The 14,633-nt window shown below is 45.1% G+C and overlaps 16 non-coding genes across 16 annotated transcripts; 8 read left to right on the forward strand and 8 right to left on the reverse strand.

Moving 5' to 3' along the window:
* Nucleotides 1–189: 189 nt before the first annotated feature.
* Nucleotides 190–262, reverse strand: TRNAR-ACG (transfer RNA arginine (anticodon ACG)). The gene has a single exon. It is a non-coding gene; the product is annotated as a tRNA-Arg (tRNA).
* A 714-nt stretch (nt 263–976) lies between these two features.
* On the forward strand, nt 977–1,083 carry LOC147704159 (U6 spliceosomal RNA). The gene has a single exon (XR_015298811.1). It is a non-coding gene; the product is annotated as a U6 spliceosomal RNA (small nuclear RNA).
* Nucleotides 1,084–2,103: 1,020 nt separating this feature from the next.
* On the reverse strand, nt 2,104–2,176 carry TRNAR-ACG (transfer RNA arginine (anticodon ACG)). The gene has a single exon. It is a non-coding gene; the product is annotated as a tRNA-Arg (tRNA).
* Nucleotides 2,177–2,890: 714 nt separating this feature from the next.
* On the forward strand, nt 2,891–2,997 carry LOC147704161 (U6 spliceosomal RNA). Its single transcript, XR_015298812.1, has one exon. It is a non-coding gene; the product is annotated as a U6 spliceosomal RNA (small nuclear RNA).
* Nucleotides 2,998–4,007: 1,010 nt separating this feature from the next.
* TRNAR-ACG (transfer RNA arginine (anticodon ACG)) lies at nt 4,008–4,080 on the reverse strand. Its single transcript has one exon. It is a non-coding gene; the product is annotated as a tRNA-Arg (tRNA).
* A 714-nt stretch (nt 4,081–4,794) lies between these two features.
* On the forward strand, nt 4,795–4,901 carry LOC147704163 (U6 spliceosomal RNA). The gene has a single exon (XR_015298813.1). It is a non-coding gene; the product is annotated as a U6 spliceosomal RNA (small nuclear RNA).
* A 1,020-nt stretch (nt 4,902–5,921) lies between these two features.
* On the reverse strand, nt 5,922–5,994 carry TRNAR-ACG (transfer RNA arginine (anticodon ACG)). The gene has a single exon. It is a non-coding gene; the product is annotated as a tRNA-Arg (tRNA).
* Nucleotides 5,995–6,708: 714 nt separating this feature from the next.
* On the forward strand, nt 6,709–6,815 carry LOC147704165 (U6 spliceosomal RNA). Its single transcript, XR_015298814.1, has one exon. It is a non-coding gene; the product is annotated as a U6 spliceosomal RNA (small nuclear RNA).
* Nucleotides 6,816–7,825: 1,010 nt separating this feature from the next.
* On the reverse strand, nt 7,826–7,898 carry TRNAR-ACG (transfer RNA arginine (anticodon ACG)). The gene has a single exon. It is a non-coding gene; the product is annotated as a tRNA-Arg (tRNA).
* A 714-nt stretch (nt 7,899–8,612) lies between these two features.
* LOC147704167 (U6 spliceosomal RNA) lies at nt 8,613–8,719 on the forward strand. Its single transcript, XR_015298815.1, has one exon. It is a non-coding gene; the product is annotated as a U6 spliceosomal RNA (small nuclear RNA).
* A 1,010-nt stretch (nt 8,720–9,729) lies between these two features.
* On the reverse strand, nt 9,730–9,802 carry TRNAR-ACG (transfer RNA arginine (anticodon ACG)). Its single transcript has one exon. It is a non-coding gene; the product is annotated as a tRNA-Arg (tRNA).
* Nucleotides 9,803–10,516: 714 nt separating this feature from the next.
* Nucleotides 10,517–10,623, forward strand: LOC147704169 (U6 spliceosomal RNA). The gene has a single exon (XR_015298816.1). It is a non-coding gene; the product is annotated as a U6 spliceosomal RNA (small nuclear RNA).
* Nucleotides 10,624–11,633: 1,010 nt separating this feature from the next.
* TRNAR-ACG (transfer RNA arginine (anticodon ACG)) lies at nt 11,634–11,706 on the reverse strand. Its single transcript has one exon. It is a non-coding gene; the product is annotated as a tRNA-Arg (tRNA).
* A 714-nt stretch (nt 11,707–12,420) lies between these two features.
* LOC147704171 (U6 spliceosomal RNA) lies at nt 12,421–12,527 on the forward strand. The gene has a single exon (XR_015298817.1). It is a non-coding gene; the product is annotated as a U6 spliceosomal RNA (small nuclear RNA).
* A 1,010-nt stretch (nt 12,528–13,537) lies between these two features.
* On the reverse strand, nt 13,538–13,610 carry TRNAR-ACG (transfer RNA arginine (anticodon ACG)). Its single transcript has one exon. It is a non-coding gene; the product is annotated as a tRNA-Arg (tRNA).
* A 714-nt stretch (nt 13,611–14,324) lies between these two features.
* LOC147704173 (U6 spliceosomal RNA) lies at nt 14,325–14,431 on the forward strand. The gene has a single exon (XR_015298818.1). It is a non-coding gene; the product is annotated as a U6 spliceosomal RNA (small nuclear RNA).
* The last annotated feature ends 202 nt before the right edge of the window (nt 14,432–14,633 follow it).

Here is a 14,633-nt window from a genome sequence, read left to right on the forward strand (position 1 = left end):
CACGTGACGGCCATCACATAGAGTCCAGCAGCAAATGGGAAACGTTTAACTAGCTGTGGTCCTATTACTTGCGCTCTACCGTGGAACAACTGCTGGATGAATCCTGCTGGAGAATATTGAACCTACAACAAGTCTGAGGTAAATAAAAATTCCACAGGAATATAATCAAACAGGGACCTACAACCCTTCCGAGCCAGATAGGAGTCGAACCTACAATCTTCTGATCCGTAGTCAGACGCGTTATCCATTGCGCCACTGGCCCTATGTAGACTTACGCATCCTTTTGTCCTTAAGTGGGCTAGAAAGTGTGTGTATGTGTGTGTGAAGGCACAAGGAAACCCATCTGACCTCCTGGAAGTCTGTTCTGTGAGGTTTTCCCAAGTTTTACAAAGGACTTTAGGAGAAGGAAGCACCTAAAAGCTAGGCGAAATGGTCCTAGATCCAAGGAAATCTTTTAGATCAGGCTCAGTTTCTTAAATAGTTTGCATTAACATAATCAGTTCCAGGTCTGTGTGGGGCTGAGCTTGAGAACTCCTTAGTAAGTAGGCGTTTACAACAATAAGGGGTTTAATATTACAACACAGGTGAACATTCAGACACATTATCATAAGCTCACCTTGTCCAGGGACCCAAGCATGCTGCCTTTCCACTCTCAGAGCCCTTCACCTAACCTACTGTGCAGCTGTTTCACCTTTAATATCACTGTTCCACAGGCAGCGTGACGTCACAATGCTCCTTGTCTGTAGCCCGACCCAGGAGCCTTTGCAAACCTGGTATAATCTACATACTTACGGTGTGTTTAGTCTTGGACCACAAATGCAGTGAAGAATAATGGATTGCTACTCTTCATACATTTTTGACCATTGGCTCAGATTTGAATGCGTACTGGGCATCTGAGCATCTCTGCCAGGCCACCCTATGTCTAGAGACTGTAGATTTAGAGAGTTTATAAACATTGTCAGTTCATCAATAAAGTGTGCTCGCTTCGGCAGCACATATACTAAAATTGGAACGATACAGAGAAGATTAGCATGGCCCCTGCGCAAGGATGACACGCAAATTCGTGAAGCGTTCCATATTTTTAACAGCTTTCAGGAGAGAAATCTTTTTTGTTTTCAAGACTAATTGAAAAAATAAAGCAGGTCCCAGTGCTGTCCCCGTAATATGTATTTTTCAATTAGTCTCTCCTCAACATTTTTAATGTATTTGCTTTGCAGTAAAGAAGGTGCGCTCTATGTTCAGCTGCATTTAGCAAGGAAGCCTGCAGGACTTCTGGGACTTTTCTTTCTCTTTTTTAGCCTCACTGTCATTATTCTTCACCACCCCCAAATCTATACTGCTGCAGTGTTGTGTTGATTTGTGGGAATCAGGACAAAGAGAAGGGCAGGGCCTATGCAAATGAAGGCCTCAGGGATGTCTGGGAGTGCCTTTTTAGCAGTATTGTTAAAGTCCACCTTGCAACCGGATTGGTCGGGTAAGCTGAAAAACACCATGCCAGATTGGGCACCAGGTCTCTAGGCGCTTGGAGGACATATTGGGTCTACATCCCTCAGTTTCTGAGGTCCAAGAAATGTTCACCCTCTACCCTAATAGAGAGGCCTTGGCCGATCGTGGCCGATCGTGGCTGAGAGGGGAAGAAGGTAGCAGTGCAAGATGCTTATGGTCCTTCTCTAATAATGGACCAACTTTCTCTCTCTCCTTACCTGTGGTTCTGCCTGGCTACTGGGGCTACCAGTTGTAAGCCTGCAGCCCACAGGGAGTTGGTTTGTTCCTCTCACACATGTAAATGGGTAAGCATTCAAGTGCACACACCTGCCTACGTCCACAGACCCTCGCGCACACACACTTTTGTCAACAAGCTTTTTCGCAATTAAGAGTATCAGGGACCCATGTTGAAATACAAAAGCAGCACACCACGTGACGGCCATCACATAGAGTCCAGCAGCAAATGGGAAACGTTTAACTAGCTGTGGTCCTATTACTTGCGCTCTACCGTGGAACAACTGCTGGATGAATCCTGCTGGAGAATATTGAACCTACAACAAGTCTGAGGTAAATAAAAATTCCACAGGAATATAATCAAACAGGGACCTACAACTCTTCCGAGCCAGATAGGAGTCGAACCTACAATCTTCTGATCCGTAGTCAGACGCGTTATCCATTGCGCCACTGGCCCTATGTAGACTTACGCATCCTTTTGTCCTTAAGTGGGCTAGAAAGTGTGTGTATGTGTGTGTGAAGGCACAAGGAAACCCATCTGACCTCCTGGAAGTCTGTTCTGTGAGGTTTTCCCAAGTTTTACAAAGGACTTTAGGAGAAGGAAGCACCTAAAAGCTAGGCGAAATGGTCCTAGATCCAAGGAAATCTTTTAGATCAGGCTCAGTTTCTTAAATAGTTTGCATTAACATAATCAGTTCCAGGTCTGTGTGGGGCTGAGCTTGAGAACTCCTTAGTAAGTAGGCGTTTACAACAATAAGGGGTTTAATATTACAACACAGGTGAACATTCAGACACATTATCATAAGCTCACCTTGTCCAGGGACCCAAGCATGCTGCCTTTCCACTCTCAGAGCCCTTCACCTAACCTACTGTGCAGCTGTTTCACCTTTAATATCACTGTTCCACAGGCAGCGTGACGTCACAATGCTCCTTGTCTGTAGCCCGACCCAGGAGCCTTTGCAAACCTGGTATAATCTACATACTTACGGTGTGTTTAGTCTTGGACCACAAATGCAGTGAAGAATAATGGATTGCTACTCTTCATCCATTTTTGACCATTGGCTCAGATTTGAATGCGTACTGGCCATCTGAGCATCTCTGCCAGGCCACCCTATGTCTAGAGACTGTAGATTTAGAGAGTTTATAAACATTGTCAGTTCATCAATAAAGTGTGCTCGCTTCGGCAGCACATATACTAAAATTGGAACGATACAGAGAAGATTAGCATGGCCCCTGCGCAAGGATGACACGCAAATTCGTGAAGCGTTCCATATTTTTAACAGCTTTCAGGAGAGAAATCTTTTTTGTTTTCAAGACTAATTGAAAAAATAAAGCAGGTCCCAGTGCTGTCCCCGTAATATGTATTTTTCAATTAGTCTCTCCTCAACATTTTTAATGTATTTGCTTTGCAGTAAAGAAGGTGCGCTCTATGTTCAGCTGCATTTAGCAAGGAAGCCTGCAGGACTTCTGGGACTTTTCTTTCTCTTTTTTAGCCTCACTGTCATTATTCTTCACCACCCCCAAATCTATACTGCTGCAGTGTTGTGTTGATTTGTGGGAATCAGGACAAAGAGAAGGGCAGGGCCTATGCAAATGAAGGCCTCAGGGATGTCTGGGAGTGCCTTTTTAGCAGTATTGTTAAAGTCCACCTTGCAACCGGATTGGTCGGGTAAGCTGAAAAACACCATGCCAGATTGGGCACCAGGTCTCTAGGCGCTTGGAGGACATATTGGGTCTACATCCCTCAGTTTCTGAGGTCCAAGAAATGTTCACCCTCTACCCTAATAGAGAGGTCTTGGCCGATCGTGGCTGAGAGGGGAAGAAGGTAGCAGTGCAAGATGCTTATGGTCCTTCTCTAATAATGGACCAACTTTCTCTCTCTCCTTACCTGTGGTTCTGCCTGGCTACTGGGGCTACCAGTTGTAAGCCTGCAGCCCACAGGGAGTTGGTTTGTTCCTCTCACACATGTAAATGGGTAAGCATTCAAGTGCACACACCTGCCTACGTCCACAGACCCTCGCGCACACACACTTTTGTCAACAAGCTTTTTCGCAATTAAGAGTATCAGGGACCCATGTTGAAATACAAAAGCAGCACACCACGTGACGGCCATCACATAGAGTCCAGCAGCAAATGGGAAACGTTTAACTAGCTGTGGTCCTATTACTTGCGCTCTACCGTGGAACAACTGCTGGATGAATCCTGCTGGAGAATATTGAACCTACAACAAGTCTGAGGTAAATAAAAATTCCACAGGAATATAATCAAACAGGGACCTACAACCCTTCCGAGCCAGATAGGAGTCGAACCTACAATCTTCTGATCCGTAGTCAGACGCGTTATCCATTGCGCCACTGGCCCTATGTAGACTTACGCATCCTTTTGTCCTTAAGTGGGCTAGAAAGTGTGTGTATGTGTGTGTGAAGGCACAAGGAAACCCATCTGACCTCCTGGAAGTCTGTTCTGTGAGGTTTTCCCAAGTTTTACAAAGGACTTTAGGAGAAGGAAGCACCTAAAAGCTAGGCGAAATGGTCCTAGATCCAAGGAAATCTTTTAGATCAGGCTCAGTTTCTTAAATAGTTTGCATTAACATAATCAGTTCCAGGTCTGTGTGGGGCTGAGCTTGAGAACTCCTTAGTAAGTAGGCGTTTACAACAATAAGGGGTTTAATATTACAACACAGGTGAACATTCAGACACATTATCATAAGCTCACCTTGTCCAGGGACCCAAGCATGCTGCCTTTCCACTCTCAGAGCCCTTCACCTAACCTACTGTGCAGCTGTTTCACCTTTAATATCACTGTTCCACAGGCAGCGTGACGTCACAATGCTCCTTGTCTGTAGCCCGACCCAGGAGCCTTTGCAAACCTGGTATAATCTACATACTTACGGTGTGTTTAGTCTTGGACCACAAATGCAGTGAAGAATAATGGATTGCTACTCTTCATACATTTTTGACCATTGGCTCAGATTTGAATGCGTACTGGGCATCTGAGCATCTCTGCCAGGCCACCCTATGTCTAGAGACTGTAGATTTAGAGAGTTTATAAACATTGTCAGTTCATCAATAAAGTGTGCTCGCTTCGGCAGCACATATACTAAAATTGGAACGATACAGAGAAGATTAGCATGGCCCCTGCGCAAGGATGACACGCAAATTCGTGAAGCGTTCCATATTTTTAACAGCTTTCAGGAGAGAAATCTTTTTTGTTTTCAAGACTAATTGAAAAAATAAAGCAGGTCCCAGTGCTGTCCCCGTAATATGTATTTTTCAATTAGTCTCTCCTCAACATTTTTAATGTATTTGCTTTGCAGTAAAGAAGGTGCGCTCTATGTTCAGCTGCATTTAGCAAGGAAGCCTGCAGGACTTCTGGGACTTTTCTTTCTCTTTTTTAGCCTCACTGTCATTATTCTTCACCACCCCCAAATCTATACTGCTGCAGTGTTGTGTTGATTTGTGGGAATCAGGACAAAGAGAAGGGCAGGGCCTATGCAAATGAAGGCCTCAGGGATGTCTGGGAGTGCCTTTTTAGCAGTATTGTTAAAGTCCACCTTGCAACCGGATTGGTCGGGTAAGCTGAAAAACACCATGCCAGATTGGGCACCAGGTCTCTAGGCGCTTGGAGGACATATTGGGTCTACATCCCTCAGTTTCTGAGGTCCAAGAAATGTTCACCCTCTACCCTAATAGAGAGGCCTTGGCCGATCGTGGCCGATCGTGGCTGAGAGGGGAAGAAGGTAGCAGTGCAAGATGCTTATGGTCCTTCTCTAATAATGGACCAACTTTCTCTCTCTCCTTACCTGTGGTTCTGCCTGGCTACTGGGGCTACCAGTTGTAAGCCTGCAGCCCACAGGGAGTTGGTTTGTTCCTCTCACACATGTAAATGGGTAAGCATTCAAGTGCACACACCTGCCTACGTCCACAGACCCTCGCGCACACACACTTTTGTCAACAAGCTTTTTCGCAATTAAGAGTATCAGGGACCCATGTTGAAATACAAAAGCAGCACACCACGTGACGGCCATCACATAGAGTCCAGCAGCAAATGGGAAACGTTTAACTAGCTGTGGTCCTATTACTTGCGCTCTACCGTGGAACAACTGCTGGATGAATCCTGCTGGAGAATATTGAACCTACAACAAGTCTGAGGTAAATAAAAATTCCACAGGAATATAATCAAACAGGGACCTACAACCCTTCCGAGCCAGATAGGAGTCGAACCTACAATCTTCTGATCCGTAGTCAGACGCGTTATCCATTGCGCCACTGGCCCTATGTAGACTTACGCATCCTTTTGTCCTTAAGTGGGCTAGAAAGTGTGTGTATGTGTGTGTGAAGGCACAAGGAAACCCATCTGACCTCCTGGAAGTCTGTTCTGTGAGGTTTTCCCAAGTTTTACAAAGGACTTTAGGAGAAGGAAGCACCTAAAAGCTAGGCGAAATGGTCCTAGATCCAAGGAAATCTTTTAGATCAGGCTCAGTTTCTTAAATAGTTTGCATTAACATAATCAGTTCCAGGTCTGTGTGGGGCTGAGCTTGAGAACTCCTTAGTAAGTAGGCGTTTACAACAATAAGGGGTTTAATATTACAACACAGGTGAACATTCAGACACATTATCATAAGCTCACCTTGTCCAGGGACCCAAGCATGCTGCCTTTCCACTCTCAGAGCCCTTCACCTAACCTACTGTGCAGCTGTTTCACCTTTAATATCACTGTTCCACAGGCAGCGTGACGTCACAATGCTCCTTGTCTGTAGCCCGACCCAGGAGCCTTTGCAAACCTGGTATAATCTACATACTTACGGTGTGTTTAGTCTTGGACCACAAATGCAGTGAAGAATAATGGATTGCTACTCTTCATCCATTTTTGACCATTGGCTCAGATTTGAATGCGTACTGGCCATCTGAGCATCTCTGCCAGGCCACCCTATGTCTAGAGACTGTAGATTTAGAGAGTTTATAAACATTGTCAGTTCATCAATAAAGTGTGCTCGCTTCGGCAGCACATATACTAAAATTGGAACGATACAGAGAAGATTAGCATGGCCCCTGCGCAAGGATGACACGCAAATTCGTGAAGCGTTCCATATTTTTAACAGCTTTCAGGAGAGAAATCTTTTTTGTTTTCAAGACTAATTGAAAAAATAAAGCAGGTCCCAGTGCTGTCCCCGTAATATGTATTTTTCAATTAGTCTCTCCTCAACATTTTTAATGTATTTGCTTTGCAGTAAAGAAGGTGCGCTCTATGTTCAGCTGCATTTAGCAAGGAAGCCTGCAGGACTTCTGGGACTTTTCTTTCTCTTTTTTAGCCTCACTGTCATTATTCTTCACCACCCCCAAATCTATACTGCTGCAGTGTTGTGTTGATTTGTGGGAATCAGGACAAAGAGAAGGGCAGGGCCTATGCAAATGAAGGCCTCAGGGATGTCTGGGAGTGCCTTTTTAGCAGTATTGTTAAAGTCCACCTTGCAACCGGATTGGTCGGGTAAGCTGAAAAACACCATGCCAGATTGGGCACCAGGTCTCTAGGCGCTTGGAGGACATATTGGGTCTACATCCCTCAGTTTCTGAGGTCCAAGAAATGTTCACCCTCTACCCTAATAGAGAGGTCTTGGCCGATCGTGGCTGAGAGGGGAAGAAGGTAGCAGTGCAAGATGCTTATGGTCCTTCTCTAATAATGGACCAACTTTCTCTCTCTCCTTACCTGTGGTTCTGCCTGGCTACTGGGGCTACCAGTTGTAAGCCTGCAGCCCACAGGGAGTTGGTTTGTTCCTCTCACACATGTAAATGGGTAAGCATTCAAGTGCACACACCTGCCTACGTCCACAGACCCTCGCGCACACACACTTTTGTCAACAAGCTTTTTCGCAATTAAGAGTATCAGGGACCCATGTTGAAATACAAAAGCAGCACACCACGTGACGGCCATCACATAGAGTCCAGCAGCAAATGGGAAACGTTTAACTAGCTGTGGTCCTATTACTTGCGCTCTACCGTGGAACAACTGCTGGATGAGTCCTGCTGGAGAATATTGAACCTACAACAAGTCTGAGGTAAATAAAAATTCCACAGGAATATAATCAAACAGGGACCTACAACCCTTCCGAGCCAGATAGGAGTCGAACCTACAATCTTCTGATCCGTAGTCAGACGCGTTATCCATTGCGCCACTGGCCCTATGTAGACTTACGCATCCTTTTGTCCTTAAGTGGGCTAGAAAGTGTGTGTATGTGTGTGTGAAGGCACAAGGGAACCCATCTGACCTCCTGGAAGTCTGTTCTGTGAGGTTTTCCCAAGTTTTACAAAGGACTTTAGGAGAAGGAAGCACCTAAAAGCTAGGCGAAATGGTCCTAGATCCAAGGAAATCTTTTAGATCAGGCTCAGTTTCTTAAATAGTTTGCATTAACATAATCAGTTCCAGGTCTGTGTGGGGCTGAGCTTGAGAACTCCTTAGTAAGTAGGCGTTTACAACAATAAGGGGTTTAATATTACAACACAGGTGAACATTCAGACACATTATCATAAGCTCACCTTGTCCAGGGACCCAAGCATGCTGCCTTTCCACTCTCAGAGCCCTTCACCTAACCTACTGTGCAGCTGTTTCACCTTTAATATCACTGTTCCACAGGCAGTGTGACGTCACAATGCTCCTTGTCTGTAGCCCGACCCAGGAGCCTTTGCAAACCTGGTATAATCTACATACTTACGGTGTGTTTAGTCTTGGACCACAAATGCAGTGAAGAATAATGGATTGCTACTCTTCATCCATTTTTGACCATTGGCTCAGATTTGAATGCGTACTGGCCATCTGAGCATCTCTGCCAGGCCACCCTATGTCTAGAGACTGTAGATTTAGAGAGTTTATAAACATTGTCAGTTCATCAATAAAGTGTGCTCGCTTCGGCAGCACATATACTAAAATTGGAACGATACAGAGAAGATTAGCATGGCCCCTGCGCAAGGATGACACGCAAATTCGTGAAGCGTTCCATATTTTTAACAGCTTTCAGGAGAGAAATCTTTTTTGTTTTCAAGACTAATTGAAAAAATAAAGCAGGTCCCAGTGCTGTCCCCGTAATATGTATTTTTCAATTAGTCTCTCCTCAACATTTTTAATGTATTTGCTTTGCAGTAAAGAAGGTGCGCTCTATGTTCAGCTGCATTTAGCAAGGAAGCCTGCAGGACTTCTGGGACTTTTCTTTCTCTTTTTTAGCCTCACTGTCATTATTCTTCACCACCCCCAAATCTATACTGCTGCAGTGTTGTGTTGATTTGTGGGAATCAGGACAAAGAGAAGGGCAGGGCCTATGCAAATGAAGGCCTCAGGGATGTCTGGGAGTGCCTTTTTAGCAGTATTGTTAAAGTCCACCTTGCAACCGGATTGGTCGGGTAAGCTGAAAAACACCATGCCAGATTGGGCACCAGGTCTCTAGGCGCTTGGAGGACATATTGGGTCTACATCCCTCAGTTTCTGAGGTCCAAGAAATGTTCACCCTCTACCCTAATAGAGAGGTCTTGGCCGATCGTGGCTGAGAGGGGAAGAAGGTAGCAGTGCAAGATGCTTATGGTCCTTCTCTAATAATGGACCAACTTTCTCTCTCTCCTTACCTGTGGTTCTGCCTGGCTACTGGGGCTACCAGTTGTAAGCCTGCAGCCCACAGGGAGTTGGTTTGTTCCTCTCACACATGTAAATGGGTAAGCATTCAAGTGCACACACCTGCCTACGTCCACAGACCCTCGCGCACACACACTTTTGTCAACAAGCTTTTTCGCAATTAAGAGTATCAGGGACCCATGTTGAAATACAAAAGCAGCACACCACGTGACGGCCATCACATAGAGTCCAGCAGCAAATGGGAAACGTTTAACTAGCTGTGGTCCTATTACTTGCGCTCTACCGTGGAACAACTGCTGGATGAATCCTGCTGGAGAATATTGAACCTACAACAAGTCTGAGGTAAATAAAAATTCCACAGGAATATAATCAAACAGGGACCTACAACCCTTCCGAGCCAGATAGGAGTCGAACCTACAATCTTCTGATCCGTAGTCAGACGCGTTATCCATTGCGCCACTGGCCCTATGTAGACTTACGCATCCTTTTGTCCTTAAGTGGGCTAGAAAGTGTGTGTATGTGTGTGTGAAGGCACAAGGAAACCCATCTGACCTCCTGGAAGTCTGTTCTGTGAGGTTTTCCCAAGTTTTACAAAGGACTTTAGGAGAAGGAAGCACCTAAAAGCTAGGCGAAATGGTCCTAGATCCAAGGAAATCTTTTAGATCAGGCTCAGTTTCTTAAATAGTTTGCATTAACATAATCAGTTCCAGGTCTGTGTGGGGCTGAGCTTGAGAACTCCTTAGTAAGTAGGCGTTTACAACAATAAGGGGTTTAATATTACAACACAGGTGAACATTCAGACACATTATCATAAGCTCACCTTGTCCAGGGACCCAAGCATGCTGCCTTTCCACTCTCAGAGCCCTTCACCTAACCTACTGTGCAGCTGTTTCACCTTTAATATCACTGTTCCACAGGCAGCGTGACGTCACAATGCTCCTTGTCTGTAGCCCGACCCAGGAGCCTTTGCAAACCTGGTATAATCTACATACTTACGGTGTGTTTAGTCTTGGACCACAAATGCAGTGAAGAATAATGGATTGCTACTCTTCATACATTTTTGACCATTGGCTCAGATTTGAATGCGTACTGGCCATCTGAGCATCTCTGCCAGGCCACCCTATGTCTAGAGACTGTAGATTTAGAGAGTTTATAAACATTGTCAGTTCATCAATAAAGTGTGCTCGCTTCGGCAGCACATATACTAAAATTGGAACGATACAGAGAAGATTAGCATGGCCCCTGCGCAAGGATGACACGCAAATTCGTGAAGCGTTCCATATTTTTAACAGCTTTCAGGAGAGAAATCTTTTTTGTTTTCAAGACTAATTGAAAAAATAAAGCAGGTCCCAGTGCTGTCCCCGTAATATGTATTTTTCAATTAGTCTCTCCTCAACATTTTTAATGTATTTGCTTTGCAGTAAAGAAGGTGCGCTCTATGTTCAGCTGCATTTAGCAAGGAAGCCTGCAGGACTTCTGGGACTTTTCTTTCTCTTTTTTAGCCTCACTGTCATTATTCTTCACCACCCCCAAATCTATACTGCTGCAGTGTTGTGTTGATTTGTGGGAATCAGGACAAAGAGAAGGGCAGGGCCTATGCAAATGAAGGCCTCAGGGATGTCTGGGAGTGCCTTTTTAGCAGTATTGTTAAAGTCCACCTTGCAACCGGATTGGTCGGGTAAGCTGAAAAACACCATGCCAGATTGGGCACCAGGTCTCTAGGCGCTTGGAGGACATATTGGGTCTACATCCCTCAGTTTCTGAGGTCCAAGAAATGTTCACCCTCTACCCTAATAGAGAGGTCTTGGCCGATCGTGGCTGAGAGGGGAAGAAGGTAGCAGTGCAAGATGCTTATGGTCCTTCTCTAATAATGGACCAACTTTCTCTCTCTCCTTACCTGTGGTTCTGCCTGGCTACTGGGGCTACCAGTTGTAAGCCTGCAGCCCACAGGGAGTTGGTTTGTTCCTCTCACACATGTAAATGGGTAAGCATTCAAGTGCACACACCTGCCTACGTCCACAGACCCTCGCGCACACACACTTTTGTCAACAAGCTTTTTCGCAATTAAGAGTATCAGGGACCCATGTTGAAATACAAAAGCAGCACACCACGTGACGGCCATCACATAGAGTCCAGCAGCAAATGGGAAACGTTTAACTAGCTGTGGTCCTATTACTTGCGCTCTACCGTGGAACAACTGCTGGATGAATCCTGCTGGAGAATATTGAACCTACAACAAGTCTGAGGTAAATAAAAATTCCACAGGAATATAATCAAACAGGGACCTACAACCCTTCCGAGCCAGATAGGAGTCGAACCTACAATCTTCTGATCCGTAGTCAGACGCGTTATCCATTGCGCCACTGGCCCTATGTAGACTTACGCATCCTTTTGTCCTTAAGTGGGCTAGAAAGTGTGTGTATGTGTGTGTGAAGGCACAAGGAAACCCATCTGACCTCCTGGAAGTCTGTTCTGTGAGGTTTTCCCAAGTTTTACAAAGGACTTTAGGAGAAGGAAGCACCTAAAAGCTAGGCGAAATGGTCCTAGATCCAAGGAAATCTTTTAGATCAGGCTCAGTTTCTTAAATAGTTTGCATTAACATAATCAGTTCCAGGTCTGTGTGGGGCTGAGCTTGAGAACTCCTTAGTAAGTAGGCGTTTACAACAATAAGGGGTTTAATATTACAACACAGGTGAACATTCAGACACATTATCATAAGCTCACCTTGTCCAGGGACCCAAGCATGCTGCCTTTCCACTCTCAGAGCCCTTCACCTAACCTACTGTGCAGCTGTTTCACCTTTAATATCACTGTTCCACAGGCAGCGTGACGTCACAATGCTCCTTGTCTGTAGCCCGACCCAGGAGCCTTTGCAAACCTGGTATAATCTACATACTTACGGTGTGTTTAGTCTTGGACCACAAATGCAGTGAAGAATAATGGATTGCTACTCTTCATACATTTTTGACCATTGGCTCAGATTTGAATGCGTACTGGCCATCTGAGCATCTCTGCCAGGCCACCCTATGTCTAGAGACTGTAGATTTAGAGAGTTTATAAACATTGTCAGTTCATCAATAAAGTGTGCTCGCTTCGGCAGCACATATACTAAAATTGGAACGATACAGAGAAGATTAGCATGGCCCCTGCGCAAGGATGACACGCAAATTCGTGAAGCGTTCCATATTTTTAACAGCTTTCAGGAGAGAAATCTTTTTTGTTTTCAAGACTAATTGAAAAAATAAAGCAGGTCCCAGTGCTGTCCCCGTAATATGTATTTTTCAATTAGTCTCTCCTCAACATTTTTAATGTATTTGCTTTGCAGTAAAGAAGGTGCGCTCTATGTTCAGCTGCATTTAGCAAGGAAGCCTGCAGGACTTCTGGGACTTTTCTTTCTCTTTTTTAGCCTCACTGTCATTATTCTTCACCACCCCCAAATCTATACTGCTGCAGTGTTGTGTTGATTTGTGGGAATCAGGACAAAGAGAAGGGCAGGGCCTATGCAAATGAAGGCCTCAGGGATGTCTGGGAGTGCCTTTTTAGCAGTATTGTTAAAGTCCACCTTGCAACCGGATTGGTCGGGTAAGCTGAAAAACACCATGCCAGATTGGGCACCAGGTCTCTAGGCGCTTGGAGGACATATTGGGTCTACATCCCTCAGTTTCTGAGGTCCAAGAAATGTTCACCCTCTACCCTAATAGAGAGGTCTTGGCCGATCGTGGCTGAGAGGGGAAGAAGGTAGCAGTGCAAGATGCTTATGGTCCTTCTCTAATAATGGACCAACTTTCTCTCTCTCCTTACCTGTGGTTCTGCCTGGCTACTGGGGCTACCAGTTGTAAGCCTGCAGCCCACAGGGAGTTGGTTTGTTCCTCTCACACATGTAAATGGGTAAGCATTCAAGTGCGCACACCTGCCTACGTCCACAGACCCTCGCGCACACACACTTTTGTCAACAAGCTTTTTCGCAATTAAGAGTATCAGGGACCCATGTTGAAATACAAAAGCAGCACACCACGTGACGGCCATCACATAGAGTCCAGCAGCAAATGGGAAACGTTTAACTAGCTGTGGTCCTATTACTTGCGCTCTACCGTGGAACAACTGCTGGATGAATCCTGCTGGAGAATATTGAACCTACAACAAGTCTGAGGTAAATAAAAATTCCACAGGAATATAATCAAACAGGGACCTACAACCCTTCCGAGCCAGATAGGAGTCGAACCTACAATCTTCTGATCCGTAGTCAGACGCGTTATCCATTGCGCCACTGGCCCTATGTAGACTTACGCATCCTTTTGTCCTTAAGTGGGCTAGAAAGTGTGTGTATGTGTGTGTGAAGGCACAAGGAAACCCATCTGACCTCCTGGAAGTCTGTTCTGTGAGGTTTTCCCAAGTTTTACAAAGGACTTTAGGAGAAGGAAGCACCTAAAAGCTAGGCGAAATGGTCCTAGATCCAAGGAAATCTTTTAGATCAGGCTCAGTTTCTTAAATAGTTTGCATTAACATAATCAGTTCCAGGTCTGTGTGGGGCTGAGCTTGAGAACTCCTTAGTAAGTAGGCGTTTACAACAATAAGGGGTTTAATATTACAACACAGGTGAACATTCAGACACATTATCATAAGCTCACCTTGTCCAGGGACCCAAGCATGCTGCCTTTCCACTCTCAGAGCCCTTCACCTAACCTACTGTGCAGCTGTTTCACCTTTAATATCACTGTTCCACAGGCAGCGTGACGTCACAATGCTCCTTGTCTGTAGCCCGACCCAGGAGCCTTTGCAAACCTGGTATAATCTACATACTTACGGTGTGTTTAGTCTTGGACCACAAATGCAGTGAAGAATAATGGATTGCTACTCTTCATCCATTTTTGACCATTGGCTCAGATTTGAATGCGTACTGGCCATCTGAGCATCTCTGCCAGGCCACCCTATGTCTAGAGACTGTAGATTTAGAGAGTTTATAAACATTGTCAGTTCATCAATAAAGTGTGCTCGCTTCGGCAGCACATATACTAAAATTGGAACGATACAGAGAAGATTAGCATGGCCCCTGCGCAAGGATGACACGCAAATTCGTGAAGCGTTCCATATTTTTAACAGCTTTCAGGAGAGAAATCTTTTTTGTTTTCAAGACTAATTGAAAAAATAAAGCAGGTCCCAGTGCTGTCCCCGTAATATGTATTTTTCAATTAGTCTCTCCTCAACATTTTTAATGTATTTGCTTTGCAGTAAAGAAGGTGCGCTCTATGTTCAGCTGCATTTAGCAAGGAAGCCTGCAGGACTTCTGGGACTTTTCT

The sequence above is a fragment of the Lissotriton vulgaris genome, chromosome 7 (genome assembly GCF_964263255.1).
Source record: "Lissotriton vulgaris chromosome 7, aLisVul1.2, whole genome shotgun sequence".
NCBI classification, from domain to species: domain Eukaryota; kingdom Metazoa; phylum Chordata; class Amphibia; order Caudata; family Salamandridae; genus Lissotriton; species Lissotriton vulgaris.